This window comes from Pteronotus mesoamericanus, unplaced genomic scaffold (assembly GCF_021234165.1).
Source record: "Pteronotus mesoamericanus isolate MK-2021 breed Mesoamerican mustached bat unplaced genomic scaffold, CSHL_Meso_final contig_68, whole genome shotgun sequence".
NCBI lineage: Eukaryota > Metazoa > Chordata > Mammalia > Chiroptera > Mormoopidae > Pteronotus > Pteronotus mesoamericanus.
The window spans coordinates 7681020-7698145 of NW_026555234.1; positions in this window are offsets into that span (position 1 = coordinate 7681020).

Genomic DNA, 17126 nt, shown 5'->3' on the forward strand with positions numbered 1-17126 from the left:
AGGTAAGCAATACTGAGTAATTTCAAACAAGTTAAAGTGGAGCCATAATTTCCTTTTTAATTATTTCTTCTTTCATGCTTGTACGTGAAGCACAGAGTTTATTCTTGTATTATTACTTATTTATTAATCGTTGTATTTGAAAGGGGATACAACTGTAAATCTAATTTTTCCCTACCCTGTATATTTACTCAACAACTCTTTAACTAAGCCTGCATGGACCAGACAGACACTATGATGCTGGGTCAGACTTAATAATGAGCTAAGACAAAGTCCCTACCTTCATACAGGCTACTGTGTGATGGTCATACTGCCACCATCCTGTGTGATGAGCACCAAGGTAAATAATAGACCAGAAAACATGGCAATACAAGGCAAATAACAGAGCCAGAAAACATGGCAACACATTATGTGTGCCAAGGTGTGTGTCTTTAAGCAGGTGGAAGGTATGCAAAGAAGATGAGGAATTCAGCGGTGGCATTCTTCCCACACCATCCTCAAAAGACCATTGTATTTGCAACCAGGAAGGTGTGAAAAACCTGGAGAAGGAGAAGGAGGCCCAGAAGAGGTCATGGAAATAAAGAGAAGCAAGTTACTGAGACCTGCCAATGACAAGGGCCATTTTCCTAAACCCATCAGCTTGCTGGTTTCCCAAGACAAATATTTGTCCTCTTAGCTTTCTCACAAATAAGGGAATTTCTTTACGCTACGGTAAAGACATTGTGTCTTGTGGGTTTTCTAGGTATTGAAGTCAGATAAAGCAAAGCTAAAATTCCACTGATATAAGAGGAGTGAGCTGGAGGGAGAGGGAGAGAGCAGACAGCTGAGCAAATAGCTGTCCCTTCCAAGTCTCTCACCTCCTGAGTCCCACACTCTGTTGTGTCAGCCCCTTGCTCCCCACTGAACTGTAATTCCTCAGTTAATCTCACCCATAATTCTGTCATCTGCCACTCCCTTGGCTGATAGCAACAGCACTCCCTTAGTCTTTCCCTTGTGTATCTTCTAACCCTCTTTCCGTGAATTTCTCCCTCTGGTCATTCATTTAATAAAATTTTTAATGGTTCCTATGTGTGAATTGCCATGGTGGCTTCTTTGAAGGTAAAGGAACAACAAGGTGATGACAAAGGCACAGTCCCTGCCATCAACTTGGAAAGGGTACGAGAAAGGAAATAGCAGGTACATGCTAAAATATGCTAAGGCTAAACTAGAGATAGAGACAAAATGCTAAGGAAAGAACACTCGGGGGTAAATGTCTACTCTCAAATTAAGAGGTGAGAGAGGTGAGCTAGGGAAACCTCTGTTCGCTGAGCCAACAGTGATGGAGAGGACTTGGAGTGGTCAAATTGCAGGAAAGGGAACTTTAGACAGAGGTGACAATGGGACAAATCCCATTGAAAGTGAAAACAGATAGCCTGCAAAGGAATCCATGAGCTGTATTCGCAAGAACCTTGAATGCCACCTTGAGGACTGGGGACTTTATCCATGAAAAAGTGTGGAGCCCCTGTTTGTTCCAAAGCTGAGTGCTGCTATTGTCAGAGGTGAAGTTCACAATTCCCGAGCAGCTGTGCGTAAGGGCAATGCCTGCTTCTCCCACCTTCCAGACCCACTTTGCTGCCGTCATCGTCCTCTGCTTCCCATCCTTTGTCCATTGGTTCCTCTCTTTCTGGGTCAAGACATGGGTCTGAGAGACCAAGGGCAACAACTCTTATGCAAAGGCTGAGCAAACATGGTTTGAGGTAGTCATGTGCCTGCAGAAACACCCGACCCTAGAATTCCAAGCTATAAACTGTAAAAATCAGCCAACAGAAGAAGCTAATCTGGGCCCTTTGAAGACTATGGAATTTGCTGGAAAAACTAGAAATGGAGAAGTTATTGTTGATAGTCATGACCAATGAGGTTATTATGTAATTTAAACTTTTCTCGATCATGATCCATTAATGCATTCATTCTGGGGATATTGTTTACTTGCTTACCTTTTAAATGTTTCCTTCATTAATAAACCTATTTTGAGTAGATTTTTAAACTAAAAAGTCTTTAGCTGGTCCTCGGCCTGGAGATAAATTTTATTTTGAAATATCTGGTGGGGTGGGGATGGGGATCAGAGAGCTAAAGTGGAAAATGAAAGGCTATTTTAGTATTAAAGTGATAAACTTATAAGCAAATGCAGGTGTCTTTTATTCCTTAAAAAAGACAAATACAATTCATCCACATTTATGGATATTTATGGAAAGGAATTAGAAGAGCAATTTTGGTTTAAAACATTCCAAGCCTCATTCCAATCATTCTTTTTAAGGGCTGATTAGGAATGAATATGCATTAAGAAATATTTATTGACTAGATATCATCTCACTCAGAATGATCTAAAGCCCCTTACAAAGATAGACACACCACAGAGAGAACACATTAGTCAGAGCAAATGAGAATAAAAGACAAACAAACAAAAAGAGTGAGGCTAATACAAAACTGAGCATACATGAACATGTATACCTGTGTTACACATTTATAAGACACACATGTTTTCTTGTACCTGTTGCATGTCCAGATAACTTCTTATTGTGAATGATGTGACTTACGGTGAAAAAAATTCCATAAACTCTGAATACGCATGCAATCCACATCTTTCTTTCTGGTATTCATACCCAACTGCCTTCTGAAGAACCACCTTCATTCACATGCAAGGTCTTTGAGCTCCCAAGTGGAATTGATTCCTGCAGCACGTAAGTCTCAGGCCTGAAGAGCATAGCATTCTACTCACCAAAGTAATTGGTCCGGGTGACTCAAGTAGAGCCAGCGAGGCTTTGCTGCACTTTTACAGGAAAGAATCTCAGTCTTTTCTACTGCACTTGAGCCTTTGAACCTCTGTCAGCTATCTTACCATCACAAAGCGTATCATTTAAGAATGGAGCCATGCACGGGAGAAGTGAAGAAACAAAGACAAAGGGAAAAAAGTAGGTCTTGGGGTCATCATTTGAACCCTGATCTGACATGTCTGCAACCCATCTCTTCATCTGGACTTTTCAGTTATGGTGACCATTAAGTGCCATTTTTACTTAAGCTTTTTTAAGGTGGGCATTTGGTCACTTGCAAAAGATGTTATCCTACCTTTTTAAAAATTTTTATTATTTATTTTTAGAGAGAGGGGAAGGGAAGAAAGAAAAAAGGGAGAAAACATCGATGCCCAAGAGATACATAGATTGGTTGCCTCCGGCATGCGCCCCAACTGGGGAACAGGCCCGCCACCCAGGCATGTGTCCTGACCAGGAATCGAACCAGCAACGTTTCACTCTGCGGGGCGATGCTCAACCAACGGAGCCAGGCCTGTCAGGGCTATCCTACCTAATATTAACACAAACACCCTTTAGCAAAGCACATTAAACACTCTGGGATCTGGCCTCAGCTTACTTTTATAGTCCCATCTCCAGAAGTTACCCACGTGCAACCTATAATCCAAGCAAATGCAGACAGCTGCAGTTCCAGATTCCCCGCTCTCATACACCTCAGGCCCTTCGAAAGTGCCGTTTCATTTGCTCGTAATCCCACCGCTGTCCTTGTCTGCTGGACTAGCTCTTCCTCCAAGGATCAGCTTAAAAGTTACAGTCTTTTTTCTTGCCCTGTGCCCAATGGGAATCACAGGAGATCTTGTGTGTGTGTCTTCCTTACCATCTGGGACTATTGTATAGTCACCATAGCAATAATGAACACTTACTGAGTGCTTTTTCAAGTATTTAACATGTATTAGCTCACTTTGATCTTCTACTTATTCTCTCCATTTTACAGATGAGAAAACTGAGAGACAGAGAAGATAAGAAATTTGTTAAATAAATAGTAAGGGGCACAGTGGACCTATGAGGTCTGGCTCCAGAGCCCATGTTCCTAACCATCAGGCTGGGCCCTTTTCCTTTTCACACCCATGGCACAACAATGCCATCCTTGTATTGCTCAGCTGTTTCTACATGTGTCCCCCTGAAGGAGAGTGTGTCCTATGTATCTTTATATTCCAGGACTGTACACAATGCCTGCCATGATATATGCTCCATAAAAATGTGATGAACTAATTAGTCACAAGTTCTTTTCAGTCACAATTTTTACATCTGAAAGAAGAGAGAGAGAGCGCGTGCACAATAGAAAAGCCCTATGCTCGTCCTGTACATTCGTCAAGCATCTTTAGATGACAATGGCCAGAATACAACTCAAACTGGCTCAAGAAAGAGGGCACTCACTGGAACAACATAAAATTCTAGAGCCAGATGTAGATGCATCCATTGTCACCAGAATTTTATCCCCCATCCCACAAGGCCGCTCTTCCCAGTGCAGACTTCACTTTCAGGCAGGCTCTTTGTGGCAAAGATAGCCACCGGGAAAACAATATACATATTTCCCTTTCTCTTTCCCAGCAGTCCCAGCAAAAGGCCTGGGGATGACAATCTTTTGGTTCTGATAGGTCCTGCTTGAGTCATCCCTCAATCAATGACTGGCCAAAAGGATATGCTCTTCCCATTGGCCACACCTACGTAACATGTCCACCCCTGGAGCTAGAAAAAGAATCAGTTCTAAATCACATGGTCTGGGGAATGGGGAAGAGGTTGTTCCCCAAAGGAAAATAAAGGTGCCAGGCCTAGAAAAAGAGAGTTTGGTTGATGGACAGTCACAAGCAACAGGTGACCTCTGTAGGCCATTTCCATGTGAAATCAAAACCACATTTATTTTTGTTGCATGATCCAAAATAAATGTGTTACTAGGATAACTTTTCTCTGAGAAAATCCAATTTTTATAATATTTGCTCAGAACTGACTAAAATAGCACATGAACCTGGCATCTGTGATGATCTCACACTGGAGGCTGTCATGTCCTAATGTAGCTCCCCCTCAACACTCCTCATGAAAGAACATCCTATCCCCGGCTAGAGTCCTCCTTCTCCTCCAACTTCCTGATTTTTTACATCAGTACCCTAGTAATGCAACAATTCGTATAAATGTCTTTAATAATTATAAAAAAAAAGCATTCTTGGAGGTTAGTCTCTTTCTGGAATCAAAAAAGGGCCCATGAATGCATTTCATTGCCTCGTCAACATAGTCACAGGACTGAAAAGGGGGATTAAAAAGCCATCCGAGATTATCAACTACACTGATGTCATGTTTTACTTCTGATTTCCTGAGAGACCATGAATCAGTGCCTAGTGATGCCAGCAGCGACCATTTACTCTGTGCCTTCTTAGTAATTGGCACCATGCTGAGTCCTTTTACCATGGCACCTTATTTTATTCTCAGGAGAAGTGATATCCCTCCCACCCCCGCCCCCTGAGAAAGAGAAACATTGCTACAGACGTGTCAGCAGCCCCAGTGCTGGGATATTGATCAAGCATGACAAGCAGGTCAAAGTGTTCTTCTCTCTTGGGAACATGATACTCAGGGTCCAACGTCAGGGCAGACTCAAAAGTACCTTACTATGGAGAGCTGAATAGAACTGTATTCAGAAGCACAGATGGGGTTAAAGAAACCTAGGTGGGGTGCTGAGGCATCCAAGGACTAGCAACAGCAGAACTCATCACCGCCCCAGGGCCGGAGGAGAGGAGGCCATTGTGGTTGCTGAGTACAGTGGAGACATGGACACTTGGCAAAAGGGACTGTCTCCCAGGAGCCACACCTGAAGAAGAGCCCAGCCACTGCCAGAACCATGCAGGATCACCCTCCTGGCCACGCTCTCCTTCTACTCTGCATGTCCTATCTGCACCTCCCACTGGTCAAACCCAACGACTCCAGGGGGCAAAGAAGGTTGGGTGACGCATGCATAGAGGTGGGCTTCCTGGGCAAAGAGCAGCACAGAGACGGACAGAAAATGGGGAACCGGGGCAGGGGTAACGAGTGGGAATTAAACCACTCCCTTCTTGACCCCTTCCCTGTCTAGATTCTTTCTAATGCAGCAGGTACAATAAAACCAGTGCCCCACCTTGAGAAGGGCAAAAGGGACACCTGCCAGAGCTGCCCAGGATGCCTGTCACGTGGGCACAACAACATGCTCAGGTCTCAGAGAGGCCCAGCTCCAGCCCCACTTACCAAAATAAGTTCCACGGGAGTGTGGGGGCCAGGGCCTTGCAGTGAGGACCAGAAGTCCCCCTCCTAAACATGCAACAGCTACAGGCAGCTGGTAGAGCACCCAGGGCTTCAAGATTCTAACCAAGGAGCTCTTCACTCATCACAAGTGCTCCTCTCACCCAGCAGAGGATAGTGAGGCTCCAAGCCAGTGAGCAGTTCTCCACAGTCAAGCCTTAAAAAGCGCGGTGTTCTTACTGCTGCCTGCCCTCCTCCAATGCCCACGCTGCCATGGGCCCATGTACCTGCCTCTCAGTACACATCCTTAAGACACAGCTTCGCAAAGACATCGTTGCTCCATGAAGGTAAAGCCCCATTCCTCCATCTTCTTCCTTTAATACTGGTAAGCATCATTTTCCTCCCACTTCATCTGGCAGCAAAGCCCATCAGACTAACTCATGTACCATAAAGATACTCAGTGTGACTGGACTAGGCGGCTCTGTGAACTCTGCGGAGCCAAAACTGCGCTGATCTCCCTTGCTCTGGTCAAGAAACAAAGACTGACCCTCAGGTCCCATGACGGGTCTGTGCGGTCTGCATTAATTCTGCCCAAAAGGAACCCAGCCTGGCATCATCAGCGGTATCAACAATACCATTAGGCTTAAAAACATCAGGCAGCCTGAATTCCTCTCAGTTTTCCTCACAAGATAGTAAACACACACACACACACACACACACACACATACAGAGGCTCTTCTCAGGAATAACCCTAACAAAAGCTGCTTCCCAGGCTTCGTGTCCCTCTGTGTGGTTTGTAGAACGAGTCTAAGACATGACAATACATCAGGCAATGTAAAAATCCTTTGGAGATGAAAATTTCTTTAAAAACCACAAAACTTGTGAAATGGATTGTTCAATGTTATACCAGGGTTTCCAAAGATACATGGATGCTCCTTTTTCTTTCTGTTCTACATCAGGGTTTCTCAACCTCAGCAAAATTCATTATTTGGGCCAGATCACTCTTTGTTATGTGGGTCTGTCCTGTGCATCTTAGGATAAATCAGCAGGATCTTTGACATCTGTCCAGTAAGGGTCAGTAGCACCTCCCCTTCAGTCATGACTATGAACAATATCTCCAGTCAAGGTCAAATGTGCCCTGGCAGCAAAACTGTCCCCACCTGAGAACTTCTCTACAATCTGGTCATGGTGACAGAGCCTACTCACTCACTACCCGTTTGACAACAACCATTTTCCATCTAACCCTTTCTTTTATTCACAGACACAACCACATGGCTGGTCACCATTCCAAATAGGACCTTCATTCCCTTTGGTGATCCCTTAGCTGAACGGCACCCTTTCCTGGAAGAAGCAGCAAGGAAATGCCCTCATCCCAGCTCTCTCTTCCTAGAGCCAAAGTATATCTATTTAGATTTGTTGAAGATGCAAAAAATCACACTGTCTCCAATTTCTAAGAAGACTTGTAAAATGGAAAACTGGGAAATGGCCTGGGTGTCTGATAATAAATAGAACATTGGTTAAACAAGCTTCATGACATTCATCCAAAAGTCATTCAAAGTGATGGGCATGAAAACACATTGGCACCATAGGATGTTCATGGCATATTAACAGAAGAAAATAGATTACTATAAACCACTTTCAGTAATTATCCCATATTTAAAGTAAGAGGAATTTTAAAATTTCTACTGTTTGATCTTTGTTTTCATTTTTTTTATAGTAAACATATTTTACATAAAACGTTTTATATAATCTCTTAGATAGTCACGGTAGTTGCACACTATTGTGCTCCTAAAGGATTACGGAGAAAAAAGGTCTGAGAGAAGAAAGCCTGAAAATGTAGGTTGAAGTGAGAAATAACATCATCCTTAAAGTTTTCTGGATATCTATTCCAGGGATTTTATAAGTAAGAAGAAAACCAAGTAATCCATATATGTATATATTTAAATTATCCCAACCCTCCCTTGAATAGAGAAGGAAACAAGTCTTGAACTGACATCATTTCACTGAGTTTTACTAGTCCAGACCTCTGAAGCCAATGGGTTAGCCACAGGGTGACGTCACCCAGCAGCAGCCCGTCTGTGGGAGGACTGACTCCAGGCCTTCGCTCCGGTGTCATTGTGGGGGCGTCAGAATTTGCTGAAGTAAAGGCTTGCCCAGCCTGGTCAGAATTCCAAGGAATGATCTGAAAGCACTAACAGGAGAAAAATCATAAACGCTGGGGCGTTGCATAGACGCTCTCGCATCACAAAGGTGCTGCCTGAACTGAAATAAACAACAGGGAAGAGCCACGCCTCTGCGATCCACCCCCTCTCCAGCTTCAGATAGCATTCTGCAGTCAGTGCATCCTCATTGTTATTGAAATTACTCTGCCACAGAGATAGGTAGTTGCGAGGAATGTGTACAGAAAACACCCAGGCCTTACTGTTACTGGCTGTGTTTAGCTAGATATTGAGGAGAACAAAAGGGACTTAGACATTGAGCTTAATAAACTGAGGAGCACGAGCCTGCTTGCTCAGCCAGGAAGCTGCAGCTTCACACTCCAGGGGATCTCGGCATTGCTCCCCAAGCGGATTAACATCCCTCAGGTACCAGATTGCTGGGGGGCTCAGGGGGAGGTGCTTCACCACACAGGTCTGCCAGTCTAACTAGGGGGTAGACCTATCAGAAGCCCGTGAAAGCTTGGAAGGCTATAGCCCCAGGGGAACAAAGAAGCTCGGTGACTGACCCGCACTTGCCCTGTTCATTCATTCCTTCTCTCTCTCACCTGGGAACACACACAACCTTGTGGATCTAGCAGTCACGTGGGCTCACGTCAAACCACATGGGCTCCAAAGGACTAAGCTTGAATATGAAACAGAAACTCTGGAAACAGGGCTTTGGTTTGGTCTTGCTAAGGACACGGCTGGACTTTTTCCATGGTGGGGTGGATGGAGATGGCACATTGGAAACCCAGGGACAGCTTCCACCCTAATAAACCTTGCCACACCCCAGTCTCCCATGTGTGGGTCCGTGACATGCTTTTCCCACAATCCCGTGGAAGAGCCTGATCCCCACCAGCAACCTTACTATGTTCAAAAGTCAAATTAAAGCACAGCTTCCAGAGGTGTTCCAGGTAGTCAAACTATTAGCAAAAAATAATTTGGTGGTCAGTAGGCAAGATGTTCAGGATCCAGGATACATGCGCATTGGTACATCAAGATAAGCAAACACAAGAAGTCCTTACCCACTTGACTCTCCCTAGGCATAAAACGCAGATTAAATCCAGGATATTCCATCAAATTTGAATTTCACATAGCACAAGAAATCATTGTTTGGTGTAAGTGAGGCAGGAGATAGTCGGGAAGGAGGAAACTCCAGAGGTGCCCCAGGAGATAAAGAACATGGATAAAGGGCGGAGACCCTGTCCTAAGTCTGGTAAGTTTCTGCATCTGGAGAAGCATTGAATCCTAGTGAATCAGGACTGCCCCTGAGCAGAAGATGCTACCTGACCCCTGCTTCATTATAATGAATTAGCACTGTGGGACCCTCTTCCCAGGAGCCAATCAAGGGAAGGAAGGCCCACCCTAAGGAATAAAAGTCCGCTAGCCCCTGAGTTCCTCCCGTTTTTGCCCTGCTCCAGCTGCCCCTGCTGCTGCTGCTGCTGCTGCGGCTGTTAGGCTCTTCTCCTTTCTTCTCTGTTCCGCTCTGCTCAGAGTTGGCCTGTTGCCATGTTCTGTGTGGCTTAATAAATCTGCTTTTCCTCTTTCTGTTATAAACTCTGTGTGTTCGGTTCAATTTTTTGTCCGCGATCACCAAGAACCTGGTTACCTGTGCCCACCTGTGACATAAGGATGTCCCAAATATTTAACTGGGTACCTTGTGTTCTTATTTGCTAAATGCGGCAACTCCACCCCTCTGAAATTCACCTGCAAAGTTATAATATGAATGCAAGGGACCTTCACAAGGGCTGTGTGGGCCATGTCTCCTGTGAGAAGAAGCAGCTTTTATTCTGAGAAGGCACTCTTAGCTCCCAAAAAAGCTTCAGAGAGGCAGATTTAACTGAATCAGAACGATATAAGAAATGCTGGGTGGAAAGCCGAAGATTTAAGATCTAATCCCAGCAATTCCAGCAACCAGCCTTGTGTGACTTTGGGACAAGACACCTAAATCCTATAAGTCTGTTTCCACATTAGATTTGTGGTGGAAAATACGTGGTCATCTTTCTGTCTCAGAATTCAAGGCAGACATTGCTAATGGATCTGGCATTTCCTTCCCACTGTGCCCAGGAGCAGCCTACGGACTCTTCTCCGCCAAGGCTTCAGGCCCAGGAAAAAGCTCTGCTCCTGAGATGAAATCTGCTTGTCTTCCCTGAATTAAATGAGCCTCATGTTTCCCTTCCAGCACTAATGGAAGTTTGAAATCCTTGGTATCCCATTTCAACTCTCACAGGCAAGACCTTGCCTAGCTTTACACCCTCAGCGAAAGCAAAATATGACAATTTTTTTAAATGTATATAGCACTTGTTTATTTTGTAAAATAAACAAGTAAATATTCACAAAACCCCTGACTGGCCACACCTGCAAAGTGGTCCTTCACACACCGCCCCGCTCCCAAGAGTAATAGAGAGCCCAGGGGTCCTAGACTTGCCAACTCAGCAGTGGGAGGAATTAATGCCCCGCCCTCCGCTGGAAACGGTCTTGGAAAGGTAGAGATAAGTCATTTGCAATTTAGAGCCAACAACGAGTACTTCTTATTTTTCAGGGTGGCTGGAACTCAGTGACAAAAATAAAATAAAAAATAAAAAATAAATAAGACGACGCCTTCACCATCCCACATTTAGGAGAGAACAGCTGATCTGAAAACCTATTTCCTCCTTTAAGTCTCAGTAGCTGCATGGGAGCAAGGCCACCACTGGGTCTGCTGAGCGGCCTGCTCCACGGAATCATTTCCGATTTCTCCTCCGGCCCGTCACACGGACGCCAATGCATTTTGGTTTGTTAAATGCAGCTGGAGCTGTACCTTCTGCTCATCCTCTCTCTCACACTAAGGTTTTAGTGAACCCTGCAGTGAGTGTTTAGCAAAAGGAGTTTGGGGATGTCAAGACCGAAGCTCTAATATATCAAGGGGAAAACTGCTTCCCTTGGAATGTTTCTTCCTTCACAAAACAAGATAAGAAAATGGTAATTTCGCTTTTGCTTCAAGACTCGCTTTGATGGCGGAATGGAAGGTGGCCAGCTTCCTTTTTAAGGTACTGACCTCTAGTGGCCAAAAGCAGCAACTACTTTACTAGAGAACAAATTTTCTAGCAAAGTTCTAGCGTGAGCTAGAAGAGGCTTTAGCGATCACCTTCCTCTGCCGGCTTCACATTCCAGAAGAGGAAAGAGATCGACACAAAATGAGGAACTTCTCAGTGGTCACAAAGACGGGACTGGAGCCTGAGAATGGTTTGTCCCTTCAATCATTCAACACAAATGTATTGAGTGTTTGCTACATGCCGCGGGTTTCTCTGAGTAATGAGAGCCCACGGGGAACGTCAAAATGATGTGTGAATGCGAGTGATAAGCACCAGGAGGATATAAAAAGAAGGAAGTCTTGTGAATGATGATGGGTCCGTCTCCCGTGTCGGTGGAGACATGAATTCGGAGACAGCCCTGAAGGTCTCAAGCGTGTTTCGGTATCTCAAAGAACAGGTGAGTACACCTTGGAATCCCTTGGTAAGGTAACCCGGGCTGGTTGTGAGAGGACAGATCTTCACATGGTTGATGGCAAAATTCATGTCCCCGTCCCCCAACCTTTGTTCCTAGAACTCACTTGCCCTGTGAGGATTCACCAGGCTCCACTGATACAGTCTTTCTGCCCCCTTGAAATTCTTCTTCTTACCTCTCTGGCTTAGGCATGGGTATAAACCTCTTTGGTAATTCCCCACAGCACAGATAAGACTATGTGGAAGATTTTACTAACGTCTCAGGAAAAAAAGACAGAGGGGTGACATCAGTTGCTAAGAGGTGACAACTAGCTCCAAGGGCACTGGGGACCCACAGGCTCGGGTGCTCTCTTGTGAGGTTGGCCAGGCTCCTGTAGGACTGGTCCCGTCCGGCCCTGGCCAGGCAGCCTAGGGCTGCCCTTATCCCCCAGGAAACTCAGGTGTGTCAGAGCGCCTCCGAGTCCACGCCCAGGAGAGTAGCCTGGTGCATAGCGACAGGTGTCCCTTCACCCTCCGGTCCAAATTCCATCTCTCAAATAGCGCAAGTACAAGCAAGTACCAATTCACAGATGGCTTTTACGCCAGAAACCTATCTGCTAGGCAGTTCTTTGGATTCTGTCATGCATTTCCAAAATGAATAAATAAATAACCCAACAGCAACCAAAAAAACATCAACAGTGATTGAAATCAGAGGCAAATCCAAGAAAGTTCTATTTATACCGTGGTCTACCTGAGAATGTGAGAAATCTAGCTGCCCAATTTGGCAGAAATCAGGAAGCAAATATAGACATTCCTGGGTACTCTCTCTACCAATGTACCATGTGTATCAGTAAAAAGGCCCAAATATCCCCCGACAGGTCCCCAAGAATTCTGCATCAGGAACAGAGCACAGCTGCCCTACACAGAGCTGTGTCTGCAGCCAGCAAAGACATGAGCGTTCTTGACCTCCAATCAGCAGAGCGGTCATTTCTAAAGTGAACCTAGCAAACTGCCTGTGTTTCCCCAGTACCTTTAGCATTTGCTGCATTGGAAGGAAACACAGTACAATTTGTAGCATCACGGCACTCAGGAAAATACTGGATGGATCAGAGTGCTCAGTGAACATATTTTTTTATCAAGAGACATTGTGGGCTGCAGCTGTGTCTAGTGAGCTCAGCAGGTCTTCTTGGATACGCTCTTGTTTCAGTGAAGGGCTACCTAAGTGACTCTTCGGGATTATGAAAATGTAAGACAAGGGGACACGCATTGCCCTGGGAAAGGGGGGTAAAGCAGGATGTCCTGTGACAATGCCTCTTGCAGTCCTTGACACCAGTGAATAAATGTGCAAAATGGAACCTCTTGGTAAAAAAGGAATTTAGGCACTGGACTCTTTTCTGCTGAAGTTCAACAGCATCGAAACCTCTCTGATGGACTTGGACGGGTCCTAACTGAGTTGCTCAGCCAGGAGGGATACTGGACATCATGGAGGGGAACACAAGGTCCGATGGGGGCTGTGGACTGGTGACAACGGTTGGAATCAGAACTCAGACCACCATCTGGGAGGCGGGAGGAAGGGGTATAGTTACTGCTCTAGGCGCAGCTTGTGATCGAAGTCGAAAACCTCTCCCAAGGCCAGCATTATGGCCGGTCATATCGGTGTGGACCACTATGAAGCCAGAGTCTCTCAACCCCAATACTATTGGCATTTTAGGCCAGAAATTTTTTTCATTGGGGGTGAGGAGGGCAAGGCCCTGTGTTGTACATTGTAGGAGGTTTAGCAGCCTCCCTGCTCTCTAACCACTAGATGTCAATAGCATGTCCCTCCAAGTTGTACCCACCAATTATGTCCCCAAACACTGCTAAATGTCTCCTGGGAGGGCAAAATGGACACTGGTTGAGAAGCACTGGAATAAGCTGAAAGGTGTAATCCTAGAATCTCAAATGCGAGGCGTCTGGCGTGAGTATAGGGACTCTCAGACCCATCAAGGCAGCCAAGGCAAAAATGTTCAGCTTCCTTGGGCACATTTCCTGCAGTGATCAGCTGGAGGCCTGTCTCTCTCCAGCAGCATTTGGGTGCAGAACGACTGTGGGAACTTAGGAAACCCCTCAAGATTCATGAACAACTCTACATGAAAATCAGTCTTCAAGGAAGAGGCACTGATGGCCTGCCCATAAAAACAAGCACATTTTTCAAGCAAGTAGTAAGAAAATGAATGTATTGAGGTGCTATTTGTACCCTAAGCGGGTGAAGCAGGTCACATCAATGCGATGCACCTAAGAGAAGTGGCTGGAGAGAAGAGATTGTCAAGCTTGTAGATGAATGACCTTTTCAGTAAGGAAAATAGGAGAAGCCACCACTCACACGAGAGCTGCTGTTTTCTCTACGTACAAGCATCTCCAGTTACTTCAGATTATGACATAAATCTATAAGGAAAACGAATCTTACAGCATTTTATTCTCAATAGCTCAAACAGCTCTCTCAGGAGAGAAAATGTTGTGAAACGAGGCAAATGTGAAGACAGTTGTTGCAAATGAAAACAGGTTCAAAATCATAACCCTGGAGGAAGAAAATTAAATGCCTTAATATCTATAAAAACAGGCTACATGACCAATATATCTGAGTCAATAAGTGCTTCTCTCCATTTACTATAGAGACAAGAGGTGCCAATTTGTTGGAGTTTGAGTTGCATTTCAGGGGAAGATGTATGTAATTCAGTAAATTAGAAAATATAAATCAAATATTGAAGAGCATGGTTTTATAAAATTTATAATTCGAAGGTGATTCTTCAGCCTCCAAGCAAAGCCTTATTTTAGTGAGATGTTTTTCTTTGTGATAGGTTTTTCTTTCATGGAGGATGAATGAGCCGCAATCAAAAATATTATAAAATCCAAAGAACCCAATAAGGAGGACACATTCATCTAAAGCTGAAATTGTGTTCCACATGGTCAGGTGTGAAAAGCATTATTTTTACCGTTTATTGACCTAAATAATATACCATTGCAGCTTTCCTCTGAAGAGAATATAGCATTGTAGTCTCATTTCAGGTCCTATCCCAAAAAGGCTTCAAATGCATCACCCTTTCTTGTCATTACCCTTGAAGGCATTACATGCATTTGCCTATTTTTTTTTTTAGGTATACATGTAAAAATTACATGCTTCAGAGTCCCATGTAAAAAAAATGACTATATTTTGTTCACTGATTCATATATGTATTAATTTATTTAAAATGTGACTCTTACAGTTACTATCCCTGCATAATACAAACATCACCAAAATGCAGTGGCTTAAAACAATGATTTTTATTATGCACAAGGATTATATGAGTCAGGAGTTTGAACAGAGCACAGCTGGTTGACTGATCTTTTCTCCGCACTCTCTGGGGCCTCAGCTGAGAAAACTTGAGCCCTGGGAGGTGCCTCAGTGTTTAGGGGCTGGAATCATCCGTAAGTCTGTTCACACACACGCCTGGAGCGGGGCCGGGACTGACTGAAAGGCGGGGGCCCCCGAACAGAGCGTGTGCACGGGGCCTTTCCCAGTGGTCAGGCTCCTTCATCGCGTGGTGGACTCAGGGCAGTCGGACTTCTTAAATGGCAGCTTAAGATTCTAAGCACCAACGTGCTAGGAAACAACCCAGAAACCACATCATCGTTGGTGACTCAGCCTCAGAAATCAGCCAGCAAGTCAGGATCACTTTCACCAAACTCTGCCAGTCAATGTGGTTATAGGTCCACTCAGATACCGGGGGAAGGAAGATAAACCCCACACCTTGGTGGGAGGAACGTGCGAAAATTTGGAGGCTGTGTTACACCACCGCCACAGGGGTGTGCTGAGACAGAGTTAACGCGCAGGATTTTTATTATTAGCAATAATAAAAAGGTGTAACTACAGGCATATCAGAGTTTTAAAATAATAGGGAATATTGTGAAAAACTTATGCCAATCAATTCAAAAACAAAGAAAAAGGACAATATTCTAAAAATATATAATATGCTAAAACAGAAATAAGAAATGTAAAACTTGAATTGGCTTATAAGCATTGGAGAAATTGAGTCATTGGTCAAAAATTGAGGTACACACCGTTCTCCAAAGAAATTATGCAACTAGCCACTAAGCTCAATAAATCTTGGTGCTCGCCACTCGCAGGGAAATGCAAATGAAAACCACAGAACTGTACCACTCATGCCTACCAGGATGGCTACCGTCAAAAATGGAATAACAAGTGTTGGCAAGAGTGTGCAGAAATTAGAACACTTGTACGTTAGAACACTTGAGTGTTGGGATATAAAACGGTTTATTGTGGAAAACAGTTTGACAGGTTCTCAAAAAGGTAAAGATGGAATTACCATACAACCCAACAATTCGACTCCTAGGTATAGACCTAAAAGAACTGAAAACAGGGGCTCAAACCAGATACTTGTATGTGACTGTTTACTAAAGCATTAGTCACATGAGCCAAAAGACAGAAACAACCCAGGTGCCCTTGAATAGGTAAGTGGGTGAGCTGATGCGGTCTGTCCATACAGGGGGCTACTATTCAGCTTTAAAAAGAAATGATGTACTGACACAGGCTACACAGTGGATACGCAGGGGAAACTTTATACTAAGTGAATTAAGCCAAACACAAAAGGACAACTATTGTATGATCCCACTTCCATGAAATAACTCAAATAAGCAAATACAGAGAGCTAGGAAGTGGAATCAGAGGCTACCAGGAGCTGGGCTGGGTTCCCAGCACGGGGAATGCAGAGTTACTGTTTAGTGGGTGTAGAGTTTCTATCCGGGGGGATGCAAAAGTTACGGAAATAGGCAGTGGTGTTGGTTTTGCAACACTGTGAATGTAACTAATGCCACTGAATTGTGCACTTAAAATGGCTTTATATTTTAAAATAAATTTTTTAATTTATTTGCTAAGAGAGTAGGTCTTAAATGTTCTCTGCACACACACACAAAATAATTTGTAATTATGTGAGATACAGACATTAACTAAACTTACTGTGGTAATCATTTTGCAATATGTACCTATATCAAATCATTATGCTGTATCTAAAAAAACTGAGTAAAATGGCTAAAATAACAAATTTTATGTTATATATATTTCATCACAATGAAAAAAGATCTCATCAGATTCAAACAGTTTCACTTTTTTCCTTTCTATTACATTTATTGGGGTGACACCGGTGAACAAAATTAGACAGGCTTCAGGCGCACAGCTGTGCAACACCTCACGTGTGCCCTGTGCCGTGTGATCGCCTCCCCACGTCAGGTCTCCTTCCACCACCATTCATCCCCCCGTACCCCCTCCTCCTTGCTCCCCCCAGCAGCCGCCACACCCTTGCCCGCTCACTCTATTAATCTGTCTCCATTCCGCTTGTTAGTTCATTAGATTCCACATATGAGGGAAATCATATGGTACTTGTCTT